The sequence below is a fragment of the Gallinula chloropus genome, assembly GCF_964237585.1.
Source record: "Gallinula chloropus genome assembly, chromosome: 1".
Lineage (NCBI taxonomy): Eukaryota > Metazoa > Chordata > Aves > Gruiformes > Rallidae > Gallinula > Gallinula chloropus.
The window spans coordinates 107,793,591-107,819,449 of NC_140085.1; positions in this window are offsets into that span (position 1 = coordinate 107,793,591).

Genomic DNA, 25,859 nt, shown 5'->3' on the forward strand with positions numbered 1-25,859 from the left:
CCAGTCTTGACCTAATTGATGATTTAAGGGTGTTTGTTACTTCCTGCACTGTCTTTGTGTGATTTCTTACACTTGCATTTGTCAGCATTTTCTGATGTAATTATGATTAAATGTTGAACTTTACAGATAGCCAACTGCTGGTACTGCTGTATCGATTAGTTGGTTTTATTAATGTGTTAAATTTTGTGGTTGTAACAGGAACGCATTTTATGATAGAACAGCTAACAGCTGGAGAAGTGTGCCATGAACCTATCAAGCAGCCCATCTTCAGAAGATATTCCTTTTTTTTTCCAGTTTATACTTTTTCCTGTTTACTTATTCATTTACATCTAATTTTCTTAAGGATGCTTCTGAAGTGTTTTCATGCTAGAAGACAAACCTGTGTAACTTTTTAACTGGTAGCAGCAAGAAAACAGAATACCACTACCACTTATGCCTCATGCACAAGTATCATAACTGGTGTGCTTTTTTTTTAACATCCTTAACATTAAAATCTATAAATTCTGTTAGTGTTTTGTTTGCAGAATTAGAAATCAATGGCAACCATAATCCAATTCCTCAAGTCAAACAATTTAGTTCAGGTTTGCAAAGGTGATATAAACTTGTTTTCATCATTACAGGTGTCAGAAACCGTTCAAAATAAATTACAATATTGATGAATATTACTGTGTCATAATTTTTCTCTCACATAGTGCATGTCTGACATTCAGACATGATTTGAATTTAAATTTTTACGTAGATGGCCATCAAAGCAGCCCAACAGATCTTTGTGGTGTTAAATGCTGCTGAAAGTAAGGAAGAGTCATGGTTTAACCCCAGCCAGTAACTACGCAACGCGCAGCTGCTCGCTCCCCCCCGAATTAAACAGTAACTGTAGAATTCCTATTGTTTTTCCACCATACAGTGCTTGATATATCACATATTTGCATACATGATATTCATAATTATTCTATATTCGTAAATTTGGAAGAGATCCATTTGAAGAGGAATGCCAATATTCCTTGTCTTGAGATACAGAGTATTGTATGTAGCTGTAAGTAATTCTTCCGATGTAATACACTTTTTTTCCTAACAGTTTGTATGTATAAAGTAATACAGAATAGTTACATAAAAGCACTCTGTACAGCTGAAGTCTTTGTAACCTTAGAAGCCTGGAAATGACATTATTAATATCCCATATGATATTTTAGTCATCTGTTTTCTGTTTTTCAGAGTGCTTCAGCATCAGGGAAGTAACCCTGCTTGCACTATGTGCCTGAATTTGAAGAGGAGTTGAAAAACTTGTGAGAAAATTCCTTCCCCTCTACCCACAATCACAGTAGTGGGACTGCAGCTCACGGGTGAGTTGTGCACTGCAGCTGCCCCTGAAGGTCAGCAGAGAAAGGGCACAGCCCATCCAGCACTCCACAGGAGCCTGGCTGAGGCAGTGGGATGTCACAGCCCCTCAGCACCGCTGGGGTGGTGCAAATGGGATGCCAGTAGATGTCTTTCAAGCTCTGCAGGATGCTAAGCTCAACACCAGCTGCCAGAAATGCCTTCCAAGGCCTTTGGGGACTTAGGAGGTGTTAAAAGTATCGGCCAGCCTTCTAACCTAGGGTTACAGAACAACCTCTCAGAAGAAAATAGTCCAGTCCTGGCTTTTAGACTCCAGGGAAACTAGGAAATAGAGTTGTGGCTTGGATTTCATATTTGGTTATGCCATTTGCACATGCAAAATCCCAAAGAAAGAACCGCAGCAAAATGAAAACAGAAAACTGTAAATGCAAGGCCTTTCAGTGCAAATTCTGACTCCAGGATGCCAAATGAAGCTATAACAATACAACAATTACACAACTCCAATGATTTTTCTCTCTTTAATAACTGAATATTGAAGCTTACTGTCATGCCTCACCTAAGTTCTGATACATCTCTTCTCTCAATTTGCATGTGCTTCATTTTGCAAAACAAATAAAATTCCTGCTTTATCATTTGATGGTGCTATCTCTTGATGTTTCTTCTCTTATGGTGTAATATCTTCTCTTCTGCTGTTGCTGCTCAGGCTCCTCTCTTCCCATGGCACCAGTCGTGTCTTTCTGTCTTTCTTCTGTCCTAAAGCTTTGTCTAACATGTTTTCTATCACTGTGCTTTTCTTTCTTCTTTTCTCCTGTATTATCAGTGTACCATATCCAGTGTATCTAGCAACTCTCAGGGTAGCTTGAATAGCTAGAGCACAATGGACTGGATACCTGAGAGTTAGAACTTTTGGAACTGCCAATAGCTTTGAGTATGTGAGTTTGTTTTTCAATGTTTGCTTCCCCCCCACCCCTATTAATGCAGAAAGAGCTATCTCCATTTCTGAGTAAAACGTTCACTAGAGCTATATAAATGGCAAATAATATTGGTAGCAGAAAAAGAGGAAAGCTCTCATCATCAGAACAAAATGGACCTAAAGGTTTTATAAACTAAAGGCCAATTATCCCTGAGGTGTATGGGGGGCCACTTCCACTGTAATCAGTCTTGCGAATGTGAAGGCAGAACAGGACCTTGACTGTCTGCAATCTGGACTTTGTCAGGCCATTTGTTTGTGACCAAAACTGTATCGTTATTCTGGTTTTCAATAAAGGGATGTTCACTCAGGCATCACATTGATATTTCTGAAGTATGTTCCACATTTTCAAAGGAACAAATTTATCAGCAAAGAATTGAAATGTCTGGCTGTTTCAGTACACTATCAAGATTTCACATCATGCTGCTGTTCCAGTTTGTTCATTTTTCGCCTGCTGGATGTAATGAGAACGAGTTCAACAAACGAAAGCGTGTTAACAAGGAGATGACTTGGCCAAACCTTGCTCCTTCCTCCAAAGAAATAAAAATATCTGAAGAACAAAACCCAAAGGCACCAACTTGTTTTCATTACTCAGAGATCAAATTTAAATCAGATCTGGGGCATTTTGGGGAGTAGACTCGTGAGATTTCAGCGACATTGAGCTTCCACTCTTCATCTCACTGTATCTGGGTTGATTACTTCTTGAAGGAGCCTAGTCCTTCGGCATCTCTTATCTTATTGTTTTTAAAATGGCTTTTGAGGAAAATTCTTCTCTGGCTGCCTTGTCTGAGTCCTTGCAGGTATTTTAAGCCTTTCAGTGTTTCTGTAAAATATGGCCTTTAGCAATGACCTTTGGACATTCCAATGAGTATGTTCACAAAATCTGAGGACGGATGCAGTTCTGACTGTTCATTACCCTGAGAGCTGACAAACTTCCTGCAGGCAGTCAACCAGGCTGATTCCTAGGACACTGAATCTCCAGTGTTACTTGGTAGTACAGCTGTCCTGGTTTTGATAGGGATAGAGTTAATTTTCTTCTGAGCACTTCATATAGTGCTGTACTCTGTATTTAGTATGAGAATAATGTTGATAACACACTGACGGTTTTAGTTGTTGCCAAGCAGTCAAGGATTTCTCCAGCTCCTCATACTGTCCTGCCATCAAGAAAGCAGGGCTTGTCCAGAAAGCTGGGAGGGAACACAGCCAGGAAGCTGACCCAAACTGGCCAAAGGGATATTTTATGCCATATGATGTCATACTCAGTATAGAATAGGGGGGTTAGTTGGAAGGCAGGACAGCTTTGGAACTAGATGAGTATCAACTTTTTATGGTCAGTAGTTGTGCTGTGCATCACTTGTTTTGTTGATTCTAGTATTGTTATTATTATCTTCCTTTTCTGTCCTACTAAACTGTCTTTATATCAACCCACAAGTTTTTCCTTTTGTTTTCCATTTTGATTGTCCCCCCCATTCCACTGTGGCAAGGGGCAAATGTCTGTGTGGTTGCTTTAGCTGCCAGCAGGGTTAAACCATGCCAGTGGCACAGAAAGGGATGGTTGAAGGTCCTTGGTTTTTCTGGGACCTATGGAAAATGGGTGGGCGAGCCCAGCCTGGCTTTTCGCTGACATACCATTTGAAATAATTGGTCTCATTTTTGCAGTGTTTCTCAGCAGAAAGAGCAAGGTTGAAGCTGAAAGGAGGGGAAAAAACATCTCTGTGTAGCGTTTTACATCTCGGATCAAGACCTTTTGAAGGATTTAATTCTCACATACAACGGAAGCATCCGACCAGCTATAGCAGCTATTGGGGGACAAAGGGAGGAAAAAGGAGGGGAGAGGGAAAGGGAAATACATCCAAGGAAGGTGATGGTGTTTGGAAAAACTGTCTCATACAGTTTGGCATGTAGCTCTTAACATGCTATTGCCAACCTGCAAGTTCATTTGAGGTTTATAGCAAGTTACAGGAAGAATAAAAAGTTAATCATGTGCAGAGCTTTGGTGTTGTATTCTTGCCATCTATTTCAATAGCAGTAATAACATACAGACTGAGTGATTAAGGAATGGCACAAGCTGCTTTCTACTTGCGTTTGCAAATGTATTTCCATTTAAAGCTTAATTTTTATGTTTTTCATGCAAATTTAAGAAAAAAAAAAAGGATTTGAGGTCCAGGAACAATATATATGGCCTGGATCTGGGGTCAAGGGTTTTTCTATCAGTTTTTACCCAAGTTAAATGCAGGATTTTTCCACCTAATATCTAAAAACATAACAGTGTTTTATTGTGGCTCAAAAACCCAAACAACAATAAGTGGGGAAACTCAATGATGCTTGTTCAACAAAAGACTTATCTACATGTTGTAGCCTGCATCTTCTTAACAAATCATAAAAGTTTCTATTAAAGATTTTGGGATTTAAAGCTGAGGAAATCTGTTGAAAGGCTGTCTGAGCTTGGGTCTAGTACTCCAGACTAAAGATTAATTTAATTCTCTTTAAGAGCTGTAAAGTCTATTTTCTTCTTGTTCGTTGGGGTTTTTTTAAGTTCATAACTGTGAATTATACTGTCTTCATATGAGATCAAAGATCTTAATGCATCTACATTGCTACTTACAAAAAAGAAATAAGATTCTCAATAATTAACCATGCACTGGAAAGTCTTTTCAGTGAGTAAACCCCTTTTCTTTCTGTTTCTGGAATAATTTTTGAGGGGTAATCAACTCCATAAAAATCTGCTTTTTTTTCTTGTACTTGTCTGCAAACTTGACAGAAGTTTTTTATTCCTTGCTCTCACACCACATAAATAAGGTAGCAAATTTTACCCATGGCCAATGACTTTAACTATGATTACCATCTTTTTTAACATATTATTGTGCATCTGAGTTATCCAGATACATTGTAAACACACTAGACGAGCATATAAAGATTTTTTATTTCTTTAAAGACTTGAAATTTAGGAAAAAGCTTGCTGTGGATGAGGAATCTTAATTATTAGGGATACCTTTTAGCAACTGTAGTCCACATACTAATGTTTCCCTTTGGGGGAAAAAAAAACCCCTGATTTTGGAAAAAATGTTGTATTTTCATTTCTATACTTCTTGGCATTTTTTCTCTTTTTGATATATCATTCTTTTGTGCACTGCTTTCTCTCCTTGTCTATTGATGCACAACAGTTCTTTGATCTTAGAGTTGGTACTTGGCTGTCAGTAAGAAAGATGAGAAGCAAAAGTGTGAAAGATGTTCCCAGGGCAGGACAAGAGTTATAGCCCTATGTCTAAGTGAGAAACTTAGGCAGGTGAAGAAAGGTTGGACTGCTGAAAAGTAGGACAAGACTATCACTTTGTTTTGGGAGATAATATAGTTTGAGGTATATATTTAAAATAGTTATTAAGATTGGTTTATATTCAGCTTTCACTACATAAAATAATGAGAGTCTTCAATTTTTTATTTGGTTCTTATCTTGCCAACAGGCCCACCTCTCTCCCATAGTTTCTTGCCCCCTTTGCACATTATCCTAGATATAGGAGAGAAAGTTTCCCATTTTTTTGGATAGGAAAAGTTTTCTTGAAAGCCTAGCTTTTTCCTGTATAACATTGTGTTGTTTGGTCAGTATTTTTTCAATCACCTTCTTTAGCAACCGAGCATAAAATTTATGTAACTGCGCAAATGTCTGTCGGAGCCTGTTTGCCGAGATATCTGGACACATCTAATACCGTTTGTATAGAGCTACTTTATTTATCTGCATGGAGATTATACCAGCCTTGCTGCAGTACTGATTTGCACTTTAAATGTGATGCCTGTAGGTACCAGTGTGTTCAAATTTGAAAAGAATTGGCTGATAATTTGAATTTCAACAGAAAAGACAGGGGAGAGAGGACACTAAAATTTTGCCGAATAATTTCTTCAGCATTGTCACTGCAAAATTTAACACCTAAATCTTATGCTTATGTTCCCTCCTCCCAGAGGATTTTACATTTGAAAAAAAGCCTGAAGGCATAGCAAAAATTTTGTAAGAATGCAAGAATGTCACCATCTTTCCTAAAAAGTTTTATCTCATAAACATTTGCCTCATTCATTAAAATGAGGAGGAAGTTTCTTTCTCATGATCTGCCACAGTTGAGTCCCATGATGGATTTCATATAACACATATAATTTAATCATATGCTTGATTTTACCTTCATCTAAACTACAATGCTCATCAATTGTTGCCTCGATGCCATTGCAGCTATACTCCTGTCTTAAAGTGAAGGATATGGGTATCTTGTAGCTCCAGCATTGCAGATAGGAATTTTGGGCTAAGATTTCTCTTATTTGGATTTATCCAAATGCTGGAAGCAGAGATCAATGCAAAATAGATAAGTTGAATAATGTCTATTATTTTCTCTCCTAGAAGATTTGTTATATGAAAAAGAAACACTGAAAATATGACATTAAAAGGAGCAAATTTTAGGGATCCAGACAAACATAAAGTACAATTTGTCTGTTTCTATGAAATGTTGACCAAGAGAAAAATATGAGGTGAGTTGGAGTGGTGATGGTGGAAAAGCTGTTTCAGAAGTCAGACTAGAATATTGTTTCAGTGGTAGAAGTATATCTGTATTTTTCTTGTAACTTTCTAGGGAAAAAACCTCATATTGTGCATGGCCTCAGTTTGAATTTGTAGAGGCTAGCTGCCAATTTAATAAATGACTGAAATATTGCTATGTTAGGATGTTTCCATGAAAGTATTGTTCCTGATCTCTACTTGAATACAATAGCAATATTACTATACAATACTATATTTATATTATACATACACATTTTTCTTGTATATCCACTCAGTACATGGAATAATTCAGCTTCTGTAATTTCTTTTGTTAGAAGATACAATGGTTTTACAGCATTCATGGACTTAAAAAGAATTTATAAATTTAAGGCTCTACAACTATTTATTTCTTATTTTTAACTTCTACTGAAACTGTAGTGTCATGTTGGTATGTACAGTGTAATATCCTTAGACTTTCTGAGGCCTTAGCTGGCAGAGTTGTCAAATTAAACTGGGACATTTTGTAAATGTATCTTTAATAAATACATATGTCTGTCATGCTTCCCTACTCAGTCTTATAAATCAGACTGTATCTAGCTGTCAGATACTCTCAACCCAGTTGTCCTAATCTGTCAAGTAAAAATTATAGCATCTAGTCTCACATCCTTCTCTGAAAATACTTATTTATACCACTGACATGTCAAGGACACACAATTTTTTTTATTTTTTTTTTCCCCAGCCACAAACCCACTGACAGCTGGCACAAGTCCCTGTCAGGAGGGCAGTAGTTAATACACAGAAAGAATTTATAATGAAAGACCACACCAGCCAAACAAAATAAATGCTGGGTAGCATCTTTAAAGAATTCTTGCTAAATGCCAGATACCGAGCATTCAGCTTTGTCTTAGTGTACAAGAGTAATTATACACCATTCATCATCCTCACTCCCATTCACCTACAGATGAGCCTACACTCCTGTGTTGCAAAGGGATGTAGAAGTTGCCTCCAGGTTTTGTGTGTCTGTGGTATCTTGCAATTAACCATTACAGTTCTGACGACACATCAGACACATCATAAACTGTTTCTGTAACTTGAGAGAAGGGGTTAAGCTATGGAGAACAGGAAGCTATTGCTTATCCTAGTTCCATCAGGTCTCCCTCAACAGAGAATATGACCTCAGAGACTGAGAGTCAGAGGGGAAAAAAAGAGGATGAAGGAATCCTTAATATTTTTTAAATAATAAAACTTTATAACAAATGCATAAACGGATGAAGAACTTCACTTGGCACCTTTCTTTTTTAGAAATTTTAAAGTGCACTCTACTTAAAATAATGACTAAAACTCACCTGTATTCAGTTTAGGATGGGAAGAAAATTTATCTTAACTCTTTGAAATCTTCTGCCCAAATAATTAAAGATTTAAAATCACAGTTTACTTCAAAGCTGCAACTCATTCTAGTCATCCTAACAATACTGGTTGATTTTTATTTTTTTTATTTTGGTCTCTGAAATGAGTAAATTCTCAAGTACTTTTTTTAGGTGTGATAAACTCCATGTTGCTTTGAGCTTTCAGTTTATGGATTCATGTTAGCTGGCCTCTCTAATGATATGCAGTCTTTTGCCTACAAGGTTACTTTTTCCTGCTGTAAAATTGAAAGAACTGCCAGCTGTCCAAAATAATGTTATAAAAACCTTTAGTTTACAAAAGCTGGATTCCAGTTTGATATATTATGACAGGACACTTAAGTTTTGGACCACTAATTCTGGGTATACTGGAGAAACTATGGACAAGTGGGAAGGACACCTGCCCTGGTCGTAAGGTGATTTGTTCTGTCATGAGCCAAGGACCAGCAGGACAGGACACAACATGAAGGACCTGAGTACTGGGACTTTAGAAATCTGCCATAGCTTGTCTTGGCTGCTATTTAACACAGGGCCGTAACTGCTTTCCACATGAACAATTGCTGAAGGAATTGCTTTCAGAAGAAGCGTGATACATTCTCAGTCACAATGACTGTTGCCTCCATGCCAGAAGTGAGTGGAACTTGAGTGGATGCATTGCACATGGGAAAACAGAGTGGGAATAGCCCAAGGAGGAAGCAGGTTGCCTCAAAATCTTAAAAAGGGGTTAATCACTTTGGTATCCCCCCAGGTGAATGACAGGGAATTGAACTTATCACAGATTAAATCTTTCATGAACGGCATTGAACTAATTAGCTCTTTTCTGACAGGCTGTTTTGTTTGAAAGGAATGGAGTACTTTCTTGAAAACTTCTTATAATTGTTTTAATAAAATTATTTATAAGGAGCTTTTGGAGAATTGCAATGTGATAGCTGAAGTGAAAAAATTAATCCTAAAAGTAAAGCGTTTTTAAAACCCAGAAGCCTGGAACCATATAATGAAGATTGGTATGGTTTCCCTAGTATGGGTAACTGATAAAGCTGCTTGTTTTCCTTTCCAAAAAGCTCTGGGCTAATTCAAGCATAAGCATTCAATTTAAGGTAGGACCTGATGAAGAACAGTCCTATGGACTGTGATAGGCTGTGATGAAGAGGTGGTAGGGCTACAGGAGGAAGTAGAAAGATTAAGGAGCATTAAGGAGGCTAAACAGGAAAGAAAGAGGGTAGGGCCTGGCTCCACCAGTCTGAAACAGAAATGGCAGCGTCCAACAGGAAGTGCCCAGGACCATGGGGTCCCTGTATCCAGCTCCTGCCAAGCAGAAGACAGAAGTCCAAAAGGAAAACATGAATGGAGGCAAGTTTGAGATCGGAGTAGCAGGCAGACTCCCTCCTTGCCCACCTTGTCCTCCCAGGTGCCTCTGAACAACAGGTATGAGGCTCTGGCTGAGGAAGGGCAGTCAAATGAGAGCATGGATGAAGGGCAATCTACTCCAGAAGGGTCTCTGCACTTGGAAAGACCTACCTCCTGCATCACAACTGCATCCATAACAAAAAGGAGAGTTGTTGTAGGTGTGTTGCAGTTTTGTGAGGCTGTGCTGCTGAGACGGTTTCTTTAAGCAGCAGTTAGAGTTTTCTGCCAGCCTCAACTATAAACAACGAGCAGTTCAAGGCCAAAGTCGCAGCCCAAGAGATAGTTGAGCACCTCTGAGAATCACATATAGGAGAAAACAACCCCCATTTTGCCACGGGAGAAGAGAGCAAGAAGATGTAACAAGCTGTGCAGACACCAAGGCCGGGAAAGGGCCGGGGAGGAGGCGACCCAGGTGCCGGAGAGAAAGATGCCTCTGCAGCCCAGGACAATTTCCTGAGACAGGAAATAAGACAGCTCTACTTGAGAGGAAGTAATATTAGACCCGATGATCACCAGTATGAGTGAGCCCATCAAAGATGTCAAGATTGGAGGCAGCCTGGGCTGCAGTGATCATGCACTGGTGCAATTCACTGTCCTAAGGTGTATGAACCAAATGAGAAGTGTAGTCAGGACCCTGAATTTCAGGAAAGACAACTTCCAGCTCTTCAAGGAGCTAATCAATAGGACCCCCTAGGAAACAGCCCTTAAAAAACGGGGGAGAACAAAGCTGGCAGATCTTTAAGGAGCTTTCAACAAAATGCAAGAGCTCTGATCCCCAGGTGTAACAATTCAGGCAAGGGAGGCAAGATACCTGCATGGCTGAGTTGCAGGTCAAACTAAAAGGCAAGGTAGAAGGCATCTTCCACAGGCAGTGGAAACGGGGACAGGTCACCTGGGAAAAATACAGGGATGTTGCCAGGTCATGTAGGGATGAGGTCAGGAAGGTCAAGGCACGGTTGGAGCTAAACTTGTCAAGGAAGGCCAAGAAAAACAAGGGGGGCTTCTACAGGTACATGAACCAGAAGAAGAAGATTAAGGAAACTGTACCCCCTGCAATGAGCAACAATGGAGAACTGATGACAGCAGATGAGGAAAAGGCTAAGGTTCTCAAGAACTTTTTTGCCTCAGTCTTCACTGGTGACCTCTCTCATCACTGTTCTGAAGTTGAGGGCTCACAAGATGGGGACTGGGAAGATAGAATCCCTCCCACTGTAAGTAAAGAGAAGGTTTGTGACCATTTGAGGAAACTGAACATTCACAAGTCAATGGGACCTGATGAATTGCATCCCAGAATCTCAAAGGAATTGATTGATGTAGTTTCCCATCCACTCTCCATGATATTTGAAAAGTCATGGCAGTCAGGTGTAGTGCTCAGTGACTAGAAGAGAGGAAACATCACGGCCATTTTTAAAAAGGGTAGGAAGGAGAACCCTGGGAACTACCACCCTGTCAGCCTCACATCTGTGCCTGGGAAGTTCATGGAAGAGATCCTACTAGAAGCTATGCTGAGGCATATGGAGGACAGGGAGGTGATTTGAGACAGCCAGCATGGCTTTACAAGAGGCTGTTCAGTGGATAAGGAATTGGCTGGATGGTCACATCCAAAGGGTGCTGGTCAATGGCTCCAAGTCCAGACGAAAGATGGTGAAAAGCGAAATTTCTCAAGGGTCTGTGGTGGGACTGGTGCTGTTTAATATCTTTATTAATGACATTGACAGTGGGATTTAGTGCACCCTTTTTGTAGTTTTGCGTGGCTGGGTTCTGGTGGAGAAAGGGGGTTCTGCAGGGGTGGCTTCTGCAGGAAGCAGCCAGAAGCTCTCTGCAGGCCCCATAGAGCAAACGCCAGCTGGCTCAAGGCCGGAGTCATTGTTGACCAAGGCAAGGCCATCAGTGTTGGTCACAGCGCCTCTGGGAATAATATTTAGGAGAAAAAATCCCAAGAGCGGATGCTTTTTGCCACCAGACGAAGGAGTGAGAAGACGTAAGAAACTGTGCCGGCACCAAGGCCAGGGAAGGGCAGGGGAGGAGGCGCCCCAGGTGCTGGAGAGAAAGATGCCCCTGCAGCCCAAGAAGAAACCCATGGTGGAGCGGGTGTCCCCCCACAGCCCATGGAAAAGGCCGAGACCCCACCTGCAGCCCATGGAGAGGCCCCACGGTGGAGCAGGTGTAGACATACAGAAGATGCTGTGATCCACGTTGGAGCAATTCCCTGCCAGCACTTGCAGCCTGTGGATAGAGACAGAGACACAGAGTGGTGGGGGGTGTGTGTGTGTGTCTAGGGGGAGGTGTGTGTGTCCCTGCCCCTCCCCATGCCACAAGAGGGGAAGAAGGGAGCGAAATCATGACTAAAGTGAAGTCTGTTAAGAAGGGAAGGGGTGGAGGGAGGTGCTTTAAGATCTGGCCGCACTTCTCATTACCCGACTCTGGTGTCACTGGGCACCAGTGCAGTGTCATAAATCAGAGTTTTCTTTCCTTTCTTCTGTGTTGAGTCTGGTTTTCCCATGACACTGATTGCAGAATTATCTCTCCCTGTCTTTACCTCGACTCCTGAGCCTCTCGATATATATTTTCTCCCCTGTCCAGCTGAAAAGGGGAGTGATAGAATGACTTGGGTGGGCATCTGGCCTCCAATGAGGGCCAAACTACGACAACCCTCAGCAAATTTGCTGATGACACCAAGCTGAGTGGTGAAGTTAATGTGCCAGAGGGACAGGAAGCCATCCAGAGTGACCTGGACAGGCTGGAGATGTTGGCCCAGGTGAACTCCATGAGGATCAGCAAAGCCAAGGGCAGGTTCCTGCACCTGGGTCGGGACAATCCCTGTTATCCATACAGGGTAGGAGTTGATGTGCTTGGAAGCAGCCCTGAGAAAAAGGAGTACTTGTAGATGAGAAGCTGGACATGAGCCACCAATGTGCATCTGCAGCCCAGAAGGGCAGCTGCAACTTGGTCTGCATAAAAAGAAGTTTAACCAGCAGATCAAGAGAGATGATTCTACCCCTCTGCTCTGGTGAGATCTCACCTGGAATACTGACTGTATCCAGCTCTGGAGCCCTCAACACAAGAAGGAAATGGACCTGTTGGAGCAAGTCCAGAGGAAGGCCACAAAAAATGATCAAAGGGCTGGAGCACCTCTCTGATGAAGATAGGCTAAGAGAGCTGGATTTGTTCATCTTTGAGAAGAGAAGGCTCCAGGGGGACTTTATAGTGGCCTTCCAGTACCAGAGATGTAGTTGAGGCCTCATCCCTTGAGCTCCATCAAGGTCAGGCTTGATGGAGCTCTGAGTAACCTCATCTAGTGAAGATGTCCCTGTTTACTGCTGAGGGGTTGGACTAGGTGACCAACCCTTCCAATCTTACACAATCTATGATTCTATGATTCCACGATCCTATGATTCTATGATTCTATGAATGTTTGCCTGATCGTTTCTGCCCTTGAGATGTGTGTATAGCTGAACTAGCCACAAACAGCCCACAAGAGTTTTGAAATCAGGCAATTAAATAACTCCAGTCCTAGTAGGTACCATGGATGAAAGCATGGATGAAAAGCTAGAGGGGTGTGGAAGTAAAACAGTCCCACAACTTCAATCTTTCAAGCCAAAATCTTGAGAAATCTAAATAAAAATTAGGAGTAAGAGAAAGAAACCTTGGATTTCAATCTGATAAAACCTGCATTAGAAACAGAAAGACAGCAACAGCAATTAAGTTTGGATAAGAGGAAACTGGCATAAATTTGAATATAGGAAGTTCCACCTAAACATGAGGAACTTCTTTACTGTGAGGGTAGCAGAGCACCAGCACAGGCTGCCCAGAGAGGCTGTGGAGGCACCTTATCTGGAGATGTTCAAAATCCACCTGGATGCTGTCCTGCTCCAGGTGATCCTGCTCTGGCATGGGGGTTGGACAAGATCATCTCCAGAAGTCCTTCCAACCCCGGTCATTCTGTGATTCTGTAATTCTATGTTTAGACAGACAAGATTAAAGTCCCTTTCTATCTTGAAATCTGGATAGTAGGAAAACATTTAAGTACCTCGGTTTTAAATTAGATATGTCAAATGCTATTCCATTTGTTCATGTTTGTGATCTTCACAATTTTACAAGGAAACCCATCAAAAGAGGCCTGAATAGGGTGTCACTGTAGATCCAGCTACATAAGGAAGGAGTGAGTGATTGACTTGGAAAATTCTACTGGTTTTCTTGGGGTAATAGCATCCCTCCTCTGGTTTGAAGAAATGTAATTCCCTTTTGTTACATTCTCAGCCGTGGTAATAGTAACTCTTTAAAGTGTACTATATGGATTTACATTCTTGAATTTCTTTCATAATGTTCCATATAGGTATTTTCCCGCAAATAAACCACTAATATTCTTATGTGAAATTAACTTGGTAATTAAAGTGCAGGTCTTACTTGCAGCAAATTTACCTCTACCTTCCCCTAGAGAAGGGTGCAGTTCTTAAATACACATAGTGAATTAATCATGAGCTTGTTTCTCCAAACAAAAGCTGTATTTGAAAGAATTTATTGTGAAAGAAGTTGTATCATACATAATGAAGTGTTATAAAAGTCCTGAATGATTTCAAGTGACTAACCCCACATTAGGCATTGGGAAATCCGTGCCTGGAACAGCTACAAGTAAGTACAGAGGGCCTGATGTAAAGCATGTTGAAGTCAATGACTTTTTTCCATTGTCTGCAATGGACACAAGGTTGTTCAATTTCATGGGATGGAAAAAATTTATTTTATGGAACAAACATGCAGAAAGAAACACAACTCATTCCTTAGATGCATGTGCTTGCTTCCTGATGGTTTTTAATGGGAAACATATGTGCACTGAGAGGTGAAAATGTTGAATTACCCAGCTTTTTGAAGGGAATTACTCACTTTTGCAAGAGAATCAATACCCAATAACAGGAACCGATCAATGGTGTTTGAGTTCAGTTGATGCTGTGAGATACAGGCTTTCATTGCTTTTCTGATTCCTTGAAAATTAAAGGTTGAAGGAGCTAGAGTGTCCCAGGATCAAGCATTGAATTAACGTCATATTTTTCTAAATCTGGAAATGGGACAGTGAAAAGTGTTGCCGTATAGTTAATGTATATTCCTTCAGCTGCTGATGTAGCAGAAAAAAATTAAACGGTTGCAAGCTGCATAAGGCTTTAGCAATGAGAAAGAGCTATGACAAACTGATGGTTTTCTATAGTACAATGAAATATTAAAAATTCACAAGCTTTTGTGTCCCGAAGAACTGCTTATTCCTCCAGACTATGAGCAAGATCATGAAGATCAATCTCAATAGGAGAAATAATTTTTGTTTCATATTAAAGAAAGAATTACAACATTTACTATTCACTTCCTAGGTATAATAATTTTTTAAAATCTTTTCTTTAAGATGGACCGAACCCATCCCTTACAGAACTGATATCCACAAAGTGAATGTATTTATCAACCAGCTAATTCTCCAGTGCTGTTTCATGAATTATTGAAAATCTGCTGTTGCACTTGTCATCTTACACAGATTGCAGTTGTCCAGAGGGTTTTTTAAATTTATATCTGTAACCATGACTTTTAAATATAGTTAATATATATGTTTAATAATAATTTTGCATGTATTTTTAGGTAATTAAATATGTTATTTAAAATAGAGGCTCTGTTGTCTGTACAATTAGTGCCCATAAAGGTACTTCTCTATGAAAGTATTCAAAGTCCACCCTGGATTCTCCCATTTTATTCTGTCTTTGCAAAAGTGTTAATAGGTTTTGGAGCCTCGTTGCCTGATGTACTGGTCTTGGCTGGGATAGAGTTAATTTCCTTCATAGTACCTAGTATAGGGCTATGTTTTAGATTTGTGTGGAACACAGCATCGATGCCACAGGGATATTTTCATTACTGGTGGGCAGCACTGATGCAGCACCAAGGCCTTTGCTGATTCGCACACCACCCCACCAGCAGTTGAGAGGGGATACAGCCAGGACAGCTGACCCCAAATGACCAAAGGGATATCCCATACCATGTGACATCAGACTCAGCATATAAAGCTGGAGGAAGAAGGAGGAAGAGGGGGGACTTATTGGGTTATTGTGTTCATCTTCCCCAACAATGTGTCCTGGAGCCCTGCTTTCCTGGGGATGGCTGAACGCCTGCCCACCCACGGGAAATAGTGAGTGAATCCCTCTGTAGCAGGGGGCTTGGAACTCTATGATTCTTGAGGTCCCTTCCAACTCATACCATTCTATGATTCTTATTTGGTTTTGCTTGCGCACTCAGCTTTTGGTTTATGTACTAAACTGTGTTTAACTCAGCCCAGGAGTTTTTGCACTTCTACCTTTCTGATTCTCTCCTCTGTTCCACCAGGGAGGAGTGAGCAAGCGGCTGCACGGGGCTGAGCTGCCGGCTGGGGTCAAACCAGGACACCTGGTCACTGTACAACCCTTGAGAATCTCTGATATGCATGTCTTCTCATATTACCAGTATGACACACTTACTAGCTCTTGACATCTAGTTTTAGCAGTATCACCTTGGTGGAAGACATAAACAAACACCAGTAAGTTTTCTGGACATCTTAGGCAATCTCTTTCCAGAAAATTCAGGCTGTTTAATGTTTGTTATTACAAAATTAAATGACTAAGTTAAAAACAAGTAAGACACTACACCTTTGTTCATCTATGGAAACACACAAAGCAAGAATAAGAGAATGCAAAAGGCAAAACTGAATTTAAAAGTCTCTCTTGTATTTCTTTTTTTACATTATTGAAAGAGCTACACAGTCTTCCTTTACAATGAATCTTACAAATTGGGAAGATTTGCTTTTAATTATTGTAGATGGAGTGGGAGAAGACCAGCAACTTTTGCGCTTCATTTCCTGATCCTATAAACACTTGGGGATTTTGCTTGGTTTCAAGTGGAAGGCCCACTGACATGCAGAGGGACTACTCTGGGGCTTAAATTTAAGCAGGTGTGTAAGCGTTTCTGAAACTAGGGCTCTTTTATATTTATTGAACGACAGGTTCACTGCCCTACAGGGAGTACTTCACAAAAGTACTTGCAGTGACATTTTTTTCTTTTTGGAAAGACCACTTTTAAGTCTAACCCTTGTAAGAGCTCCACAGAATTAAGCTGTGGGAAGATCTGGGAGTAGTGCCACCAAAGCAGGACTTGGGACAGGGCTGTATAGTCAGACATGGTCTGAGTGGGGGCTTGTAGGCAGTAGTGAGTGATTCCTTGTGCTGTCAAAATATGTATCACGTTTATAGCACAACATCAGCAGCCCACCCTGTGAAATACACTCCTGTCAGTGCTAGGAGAGGAGTCCCGACACACTTTTGGAGAGACCACCCAGAACAGAAGTATGGAGAACAGGACAGAGGAGGTGATGCTGATAGTTGTGTTGTTTATAGGAGTCCTTTTGCGAGAGGAGCTTTAGGGCTGCAGCAGTTGCCCCAACAATAGCTTTGCAGAGTAGATACAGGTTGGTGTTTCTGAACACTGCTGGCTGGACTGCATGCTGGGTCTGGGGGGATCTTCTCCACCACAACTCCTTGTACAAAGCTGTTTTTTCTGGCTTTGTGCCAATGTAAGGGAGGATGGAAACCCATCATCCTCATTTTTACACAGGATTTTTTTTTGTTTGTGATCTGTAGAGAAATCCCAGATTTCTTCTTAGGATTCCCTTTATTTTTTGAGGGGGTTTCCTTTCTCTTCCATGGAATGCGAATTTGTCCTCTTTTTAATTAACTCCTAAATGGATATTTTGATACTATGCTCTAAATGACATGCATTTAAAAATCCTGAAATTTATTGAATTTGCATGTACAGCTCCTATTATTAGTATCATACTGTTGGTACAACAACTGCCATTGATGCAATTTATTAATCCATTGAATTCTGTTTATAAACTTATTTAAAGTAAATATGGCTCTGTGTAAGATATCAGCTATTAAAATGGATGAAGAGTTTAACAATTCTTATTTATGGAAGATGATGTATTTCTCGTTGGTAAAAGTCTATAAAATCGGATGGTCTGTGAGAAACTGTATGCTAAATAGACTGCTCTTGTGATCCGCTGTTTGATTTTTTGGCATGAGCATTTGTGTTAAATTGTACATTCACCTTGTAAAGTTCATTCTTTCCTAACTACATTATACTTCTATTATAAGTGCTCTTGTTAAAATGACACCTTTTTATTATAGGATGGTCTGCTAATATAGCTACAGTAAAAACTCGTCAACCTTTCCATTATAAATATAAATCCCTATTTTCAGGGACTTTTAACTCTGCTATAAATACTCATTCCAGGCTAACATTTGGCATATAAAGCCTCATCCAAACAGCATAGCTATTTATTATGGAATTACTTTAGTGACTTGAAGATATTTTAAAGCAGAAAAAGTAGAAATATATGCATGTTGGTTTTAATCTGATGGATTCCTCAGTTTGAGAAGCTGGGCAGGGAGGAAGGTGCTGGGGCAGGACGTCCAGGTTGTGCTTCCTGCTGATGCCAAGTCTCTCCTCTGCACCATCTGGTTCTGCTCAGACCAGTCTGAGTTCAAGGGGCATTTTGTCTTTGGATGTTTTTGGTTTTGGGGGGCTTTTCAGCCATCGGGTTTCTGGTGCAGTCTTCCCAAGGCACATTAATGTCATACTTGAAAAATTACTTCTGACACCCTGTCAAATTTTTCCTATGAAATGGAAAGTTCTTAAGTCCCTTCTACTCCCATAAGCTTCTAAAAAAATTGAGTCCTAGAAAGTGTGTGAGGTCCTTATTGGCATAGTTCAAGACAGGATAATGTTGACAACAGACTAGAAAGTCAGCCCAGGCTTTTTCTACCTCAGTATGTCCTTTGGCTACATCCAGCAGTGAAATTTAACATCTTTGTGAAGATTAATACAGTTCTCTCAAATACTCTTCGTGGACACTGCTGCTAAAAAGCACCTGGCATGGTATCTCTGAAAGAAGGGTTCAGTCATACTTCAGGTTGCTGTTTCATGACCATTTTAAACTGCCCTGTGTAGCACCTCTTGCTGAAAAGACTGTGTTATCTCACTCATTCTTCCCGTCCTGGGAGTTTGTGTGTTTGTTTGATCAGTCAGTCAGAACCAGAAGCTGCTTTCACTGGGAGGAAAACAAGGCACATGGGTGGGGGGTTGGTTTGGGACCAAGCAATTTCCCTGTCTGCCTTATGAAATGTCCCACAGGGCTGGTGGGCACCATGACAGTCAAACTGTTCCTCCAGTAGCCTGGTCTTGGCTTGTCTCAAATGCAACAATGAAGCTGGAGTCAGTGGTACTGTAAGGAAGACCTTCCAGACTGATTGAAGACCTGCCCGGAGAGTGACTGCCATCCTTTGCAGAGTGCCTGAAAGGATTTTCCAAATCTTTTGTTTCCTTGGGGTTCCCACAGGGATAATGTGCCCAGAGGCCCAGGTGTCCATAAGAAAAAAAGGGCTTCCAGATGACCCCATCATCAGACCAACATTGAGCAATCTAGAAGATTGGCCAAAAATCTGCGTTTGTGCATATGGAGGAGAGGGGAATAGTGGTCTTGAACACTCATACCTTGGAAATTCAAGAGCTGAGAGGAGACCAAAAGAAGACAAAAGCTTTAGATTTCAAACCACGTAAATCAAAACTGAGTGAGCTCATAGATGTTGTTGCTTTATGACAATTTGCTGGTCCTGACAGTTGAAAATAGTTTGTACAAGTACTCTGTAGCACTAGAGAGCAGGGGCGTGGTGGGTGGGGGGTAGGGAGAGGGGAGGGTCAGATTTCTGTGCTTGGTAAGAACAATCTGCTCTAGTGGGAAATGTTTTATTATCCTCAAAGCTTTATTCCAAAAGCCCCAGGGATTATAAAATGAAAAGCAAAACAAGAAAAGCCCCTCTGCCTTCTCCCAATTAGCTGTGAAATTTCTCTGAGGCCTCCCTTTTGCCTATGCCAGCCAAGATGGTCTCATGGGGTCTCAGGCATCACCTTAAGGTCTGCCCATGCCTCCACTCTGCTGACAGGCTTCACTTATCCAGAAGAGTGGAAGGAAGTGCTGATATTACGGGGAGACTCTTGCTATCTGGTATAAAACTTTATACCCTCATAAATATGCTTTGTTCTATTCAGCTGCTTCTTTTTCCCCCTGAAAGCCATGTGTGTTCCCATTCCTCTGCCTCCTCCCTGCTCCATCCCTGTGTCCCCATCAATCTTTCTGTCTTGTGTTTTGCTGATTTCTTTTTCCAGCATCCAACTTTACCAGGACTTCTTCAGAGGAAACTGCAAAGTCCTTCTTGAGGATCCTGCCAATGGGGAAAAAAAAAGGTGATGGTGGTTAATTCAGAAATGAATGATGTAAAAGTTGTAGGGCCTTGAGTACATGGGTATGGTGACAACTGGCAAAGAAGTAAAAGTTATCATAAATAAATCTGGGACATTTGAATAAAACTGAGGTTCGGTTAATTTCTCACTCCCTTTTATTTTGTTGTCAGTTATTGATAAAAACTAGATATGGAAAATAAAATTGGGAAATAAGATTTGATTTTTTTTAAAAAAAGACAATTGTAAAATATCTATAAAGCAATTTTTAACAATTTCTTTTTTTTACACGACCATAGTAATTTTGTTGAGAATTAGATTTTGTTTGAGACTTTTGTTTCAAAAGGCCAAAAGACCTTCATGAAGGGTAAGCCAGTTCTGCATTTCAAACTTGCTGCTCTGTGCACCTTTAGGATCAGTCAAGCCCACATGGAGTTGTGTTACATATGGGTAAGGCTTATTATGTTATTATTTGAGTTTATCGTCGAGTAAGTGAGACAGGGAGTTATTCATGGGACCACCCTGTTGAAGCCATTTCTTGTCTTAAAGAAACCAAACCAAAATATTCCCACAAGCGTTGAATGCACTCTGCTGCTCTGAGTTCAGAAAAAGACCACCTCTGTTAAGCAATGATTTATTTTTTTTCCTGGTCTCTTGGGTGACCACTGATGGAAGATTTTCCTGTGTTTCCTATAGTAGGAGCAATATGTTCTGAAATATTTTGATTATGTTTAAAGTATATGTATGAAAATGTGATGTATGGCAAAGTGATGTATGGCAAAAAAAATATTGATATGCATATTGGATATATCAAGAAGAGGAAATGTGGAAGATATTTTTATAAGCATATGTTCTACTTTATTTGGGACAGGAATATTGCAGGGAATGGGAACACTTATGAAAATGTATAGAAGCATTTTATAGTGTGTTGAAGCAATTTTTCTGATAAATGTTTGGAAAATATCCAAAAATGTTATGGTATATAAAGGAAGCAATATGTAACTTTTTTCCCCCCTGATTTTCCTTAATATGGTTAATTTATGTTCATTTATTTTAGAATATATTAGAACCATCTTTCATACCAATTAAACCTAATGCTTGCTATCTGTGCACACCATTGAAATTCGGTTGATTTTGTAATGGTGTTTATAAAGTGCATAAATACATTTGTCTGAATTTATAAATATATGTGAAAAGTTCAATATATATAAAAAGACACATTTCACACAGATTTTGCTAGTCTGTCTTGTGTTCAGGACAACACTTACACACATGGTAAATCCTGCTTTAAATATTCCCATAAAAGGTGTGCAGGTTTATTCACAAACCTGCATTGCTCTATACAGGTCATAGTTATGAGCAGTATGTTCACAAATTATATCTATATCTTTTGTTATTGTAACATCATTAGAGAAAATTTGCTGATGAAAGAAAGGTCTTCCTACAGAGAAAGCTATTTGACAGATGAAAATAAATTTGAGGATCTCTTCAAAATTATTACTTAGAATTTCTATCTCATTTTACAAACATCTGAAAAATAGGCCTTCCTTGTTGACAGATCAGTTCCAAAATTTGTCTGCAGTGCTAAGGATAGAAAACTCTTTTGTGCGTGATTTCTTTTCTTTACATGAGTCATGTTCAGAGAGTTTAATGATTGCTTCCTTATGTATCTAGAAACTCTCTCCATACTGCCATTTTGCTTTGCATTGCATTATTAAATTAAATATTTTAAATGACATGGAGTCTCCCTCTGTTAAGCTTGAGATTTTCTTTTTTTTTTTTAGAAGTGGCTCTGTTCTGGGATCTTTTTAATTTTTTTTCCCACTCTCTCATTTTTCTCTATCTCCTATGTTTCTCCTGTCAAACTCTTTCTTCCTTTCCATATCTAGAATGTGCAAATTTAAAGAAGGGCTTACAGGAAAAGAAACTCTCTAGGAGTTTAAGGTTTGGCATTTGCACAATAACCTTATAGTAGCAAATAAATTCATTATTTGGAAGACTTCAAATTAAACAAAAATCCATACTTTGTTTTTCAATACTTCAGAAAGATATATTTTATAGATTCCTGGGTTGTTTCCCAGGAAGCTCCCTGTGAGTTAGCAAATCCACAGCTTTAGGACCCTTGATTTCCTACTCTGATGGAAGTTCTTACTGAAGTTTGCTTCATCTCAGGAGCATCAGCCTTTCCTGCAACTTGATGGTGTTGTTGAGAGCATCAAAATGCCTGTAATGTTCAGAAAGTGTATCCACAAACGTAACTTTTTCCTAGAAAGTCCAGTCTTCTCATTTGCCCTCTACTGCCAGCAGAGAGTAAAGGTCTCCTCTAGGGATGATGCAGAGCTCCTAAGATTATCGTGTTCACTTAGGCCTTGAAAGAGCTACCTGTTTATACTGACTACAGAGAAAGCTTTGCAGGTCAGCACCTTACAAGTCTTTGTGAATCCCTTTGCCATGCTTGGAGGCAAGGACTTCAAAGGTGTTGAAAAACAGGTGAAAAATTAGATCAGTTTCAAGTGTTAAGTGTCTGACGCAGGTGGAGACATGCAGAAGATACTGTGGCCTGCATTGGCACAAGCCCCTGCCAGCACTTGCAGCTTGTTGAGAGAGACAGAGACACAGAGATGAGCAAGAGAGAGATCCACACCAGAGCTGGTTTGCTGGGTGTGGGCTTGTGCCTCTGTGGGGGACCAGGCTGGAGCAGTCTGGGCCTGAGAGACTGAGAGACATTCTATGATTTATGACTGCACCCCATAGCAGTGACCCACACTGGGGCAGCTGGTGAGGAGCTGAAGCCCCATGGGAAACGACTCACATTGGAGAAGTTCATGGAGGACTGTCTCCAGTGGGACATGCTGGAGCAGGGGAAGGGTGTGAGGAATGCCCCCCTCCCCCTGGCTAAGAAGGAAAACAACTGGTGAGGAATTGACCAAACCCCCCATTCTCCCAGTCCCTGCCCCTCCCTGTGCCACAATGTGGGGGAAGAAGGAAGCGAAATCATGAATAAAGTGAAGTCTGCTAAGAAGGGAGGGGTGGGAAGAGGTGCTTTAAGATCTGGCTGCACTTCTCATTACCCAACTGTGGTGTGACTGGGTGTGCAGGGCAGTGTCATAAATTAGTTTCTTTTCCTTCTGTGTTGAGTCTGTTGTGCCTGTGACACTGACTGCGGAATGATCTCTCCCTGTCCTTATCTCGACTCCTGAACCTCTCTCAATATATTTTCTCTCCTGCCCAGCTGACAGGAGAGTGATAGAGCAAATTTGGTGTGTGTCTGGCCTCTAGGCAGGGCCAAAACCACAACACCACATCTCCTACTGATTTTTCTTTTCTAGGTATCTTTTTGATATGGAATAATTATCTTTTTGATATGGAATAATTATTAAGTTCTCCATTTAGCCATCTACACTGTATTGTAGAAACACAAGTAATGTTTCAGACCTAGCTGACAAGTATAGTCTTGAACCTTATTTCAGGCATCCTAAAAAAAAGAGAGGATTAGATATCCAGGGCTAGATCTTTGAGCCACTTCCTAATTCTTCCATTCCTGAGGACTCTAAGAAGGGATTGCCTAAAGGTTTGATGTCATCACTTTTTCATGCAAAAGACGAAGGTGCTCTTTAAGTACAAAGAACATAGCAGTTTCCAGTTGCACCACAGACTCAGCCTGGCATAAGCATCTCTCCTACTGTATTTATTAAGAATGGCACATTTCACTGTGAGAGGCTCATCCGAGATCTCAGGCCACAAAGTAACTTCGAAATCTTCCTTCAGAATGGAGTAACTTCCTGTCCTAACTGCAGTCCTCTGGGTCTTAGGAATACCTCCACTCTTCAGTTTCAATAACACACATATACATTTTCATACAATCCCCCAGACTATGAAGTTTGCTGCCCTTTACCATAAGCCTGAGGCATTTTTGAGGCTTGCATTCTGGCTTTTCCATAGAGCCTAAGGCTTTATAAATATCTTGATAACACTTTTTTTTTCTTTTTTCTTTCTTTTTTTTTTTTTTTGCCAGAAGGGAATTCATATATATTCTTATTTGAATTATAATTCCCTAATGGAGAAGTGAACCCAGAGGCAGACAGGTTGGAGACACGAAGGAAAAAAATCTACAGGTAAAACTAGAAGGCAGCAAAGGGGTTGTCATACAGCTGGATGATGAAGTGACAGAGACGGTGCTTTTGGCATATTACATTTCCTGTTAAAAAAAATCTGCCCTTTAGAAGCTTTTCAATGTGTTTCAGAACATTTGTAACCTTACAGAATATTCACATTATCAGAAATGCTATAATTTGTTGTTTACTATCTTCTCAAATTATCCATTATTCTAGTGGCATTATTTAGCAGACAGATCTTTACTAATCTGCTCTGTAGTGCATCAGTGAGCCAAACTCCTCTTTTTAAGCCACCTTACTGGTGTCCAATATCTTGATTCTTTGTGTTCTTATTTAAAAATTACAGCAATGCTTCCATACATTCATTATTTTAAAGAAAAAAATGGAAAATAGATGTTGAATTTTTCATCTCTTGAGGCATTTGTATGTTTTATTAAGTCTTTTAGCACTTGTGTCTCTGGAAACTTATCAACAGGAATAATTTATGCTTTCAAAGAGCCAAACTAAAAGTTGTATTTGGTTTTATTACAGGAGTAAGGGTAGTCAAACTGTGGATGTTGGAACAAAGTAAGTGTTTGAAAAGTTCTGCTTTATGGGAGGATCAGCATTTTTATAATGGACTAATAAAAGCAGTTGATTTAGTGTTCTTGTAGTGGTTTTAAATTTTTGTAATTACAGAATAGAGGTATTTTAGGATGCTTTAGTCTTATCAAAAAATAGTGAATTTAGGGTACATTTCTCAAGATATTTCCATCATATTAATAGCACCATGCTTTGGTATCACTGTAAAATAAATGTAATATAAATGTAATGTTAAGTAATAGAATAAGGCGCACAAAGTATGACGTAAAACACAATGGAAGTCATTTATAAATGCTTATGTAAAGGAGACAGATCAGAACAGAAGGCAGGACTAAAAGTTAATTGAGGAATTGTTTTTCTGACACAGGAATAATCTTTTTTTCCAAACCAAAGGAATTATAAATGCAGTAAATTACTAAGCTGCTTGTTATAATGCTTGTGTTAGCAATAGGCCTTACAAATCTTATTTTTTTAATTCAAACGTACAACATTTTGAGTAATACTGTAAGCAGTTTTTGTGTGGGAGTTTAACAGAGCATACCAAATTAAAGAACTGATATTTAATTGGTTTATTTTTGTTTCTCTTCCTCTCTAATGGTAAGCATTGGATTAATTAAAGTTACAACTGCTTCAATCTAAAAAGATCGTGAAACACTTGTTTTGAGTGGTCAGAAGGCTCACTTTCACCCCTGCGAGGTTTTTAATCCATCTTTCCTTAGCAGTGGGATTGAGTTAAACAGCAATGTGATGGCATGATGCTACTTTTTTTTATAGACCTTTTTATAGATGGAGGATGTGTACATGAAAAAGTTGTCTGTTGCTTTTATGGAATATGACTTTCACTCCTCATAACTGGTTCTTCCTGGTAGATACTAACTTCTGCTGACTGCCTTTGCGAATTGCTATCTAATTAAAATCATCAAGCATGTCTTTCATGGTGAATTGAATTTATAACTTCATCAGATGTGAACGTGGCAGGATAACCATGACATACTAGTGCAGTTACCTGAAGGTGTGGGAAGCATGTGAGCCAAGAGCATCGATAGAAGTAGTGTTTGTTTATGGGAATGGGAAAAAACATGCTGGACACTTAGACCTTCAAAAACCTATGTCAAAAGCAATAAGCATAGACTAATCCCGCAGTTTTGCAGAATGCTTCTTTATGCTGCAGAGCACTGAGAGAGAGAAGAGTTAAGAAATAGGAGATGAGGTTCCTTGAAGGTTTAATTTAGATG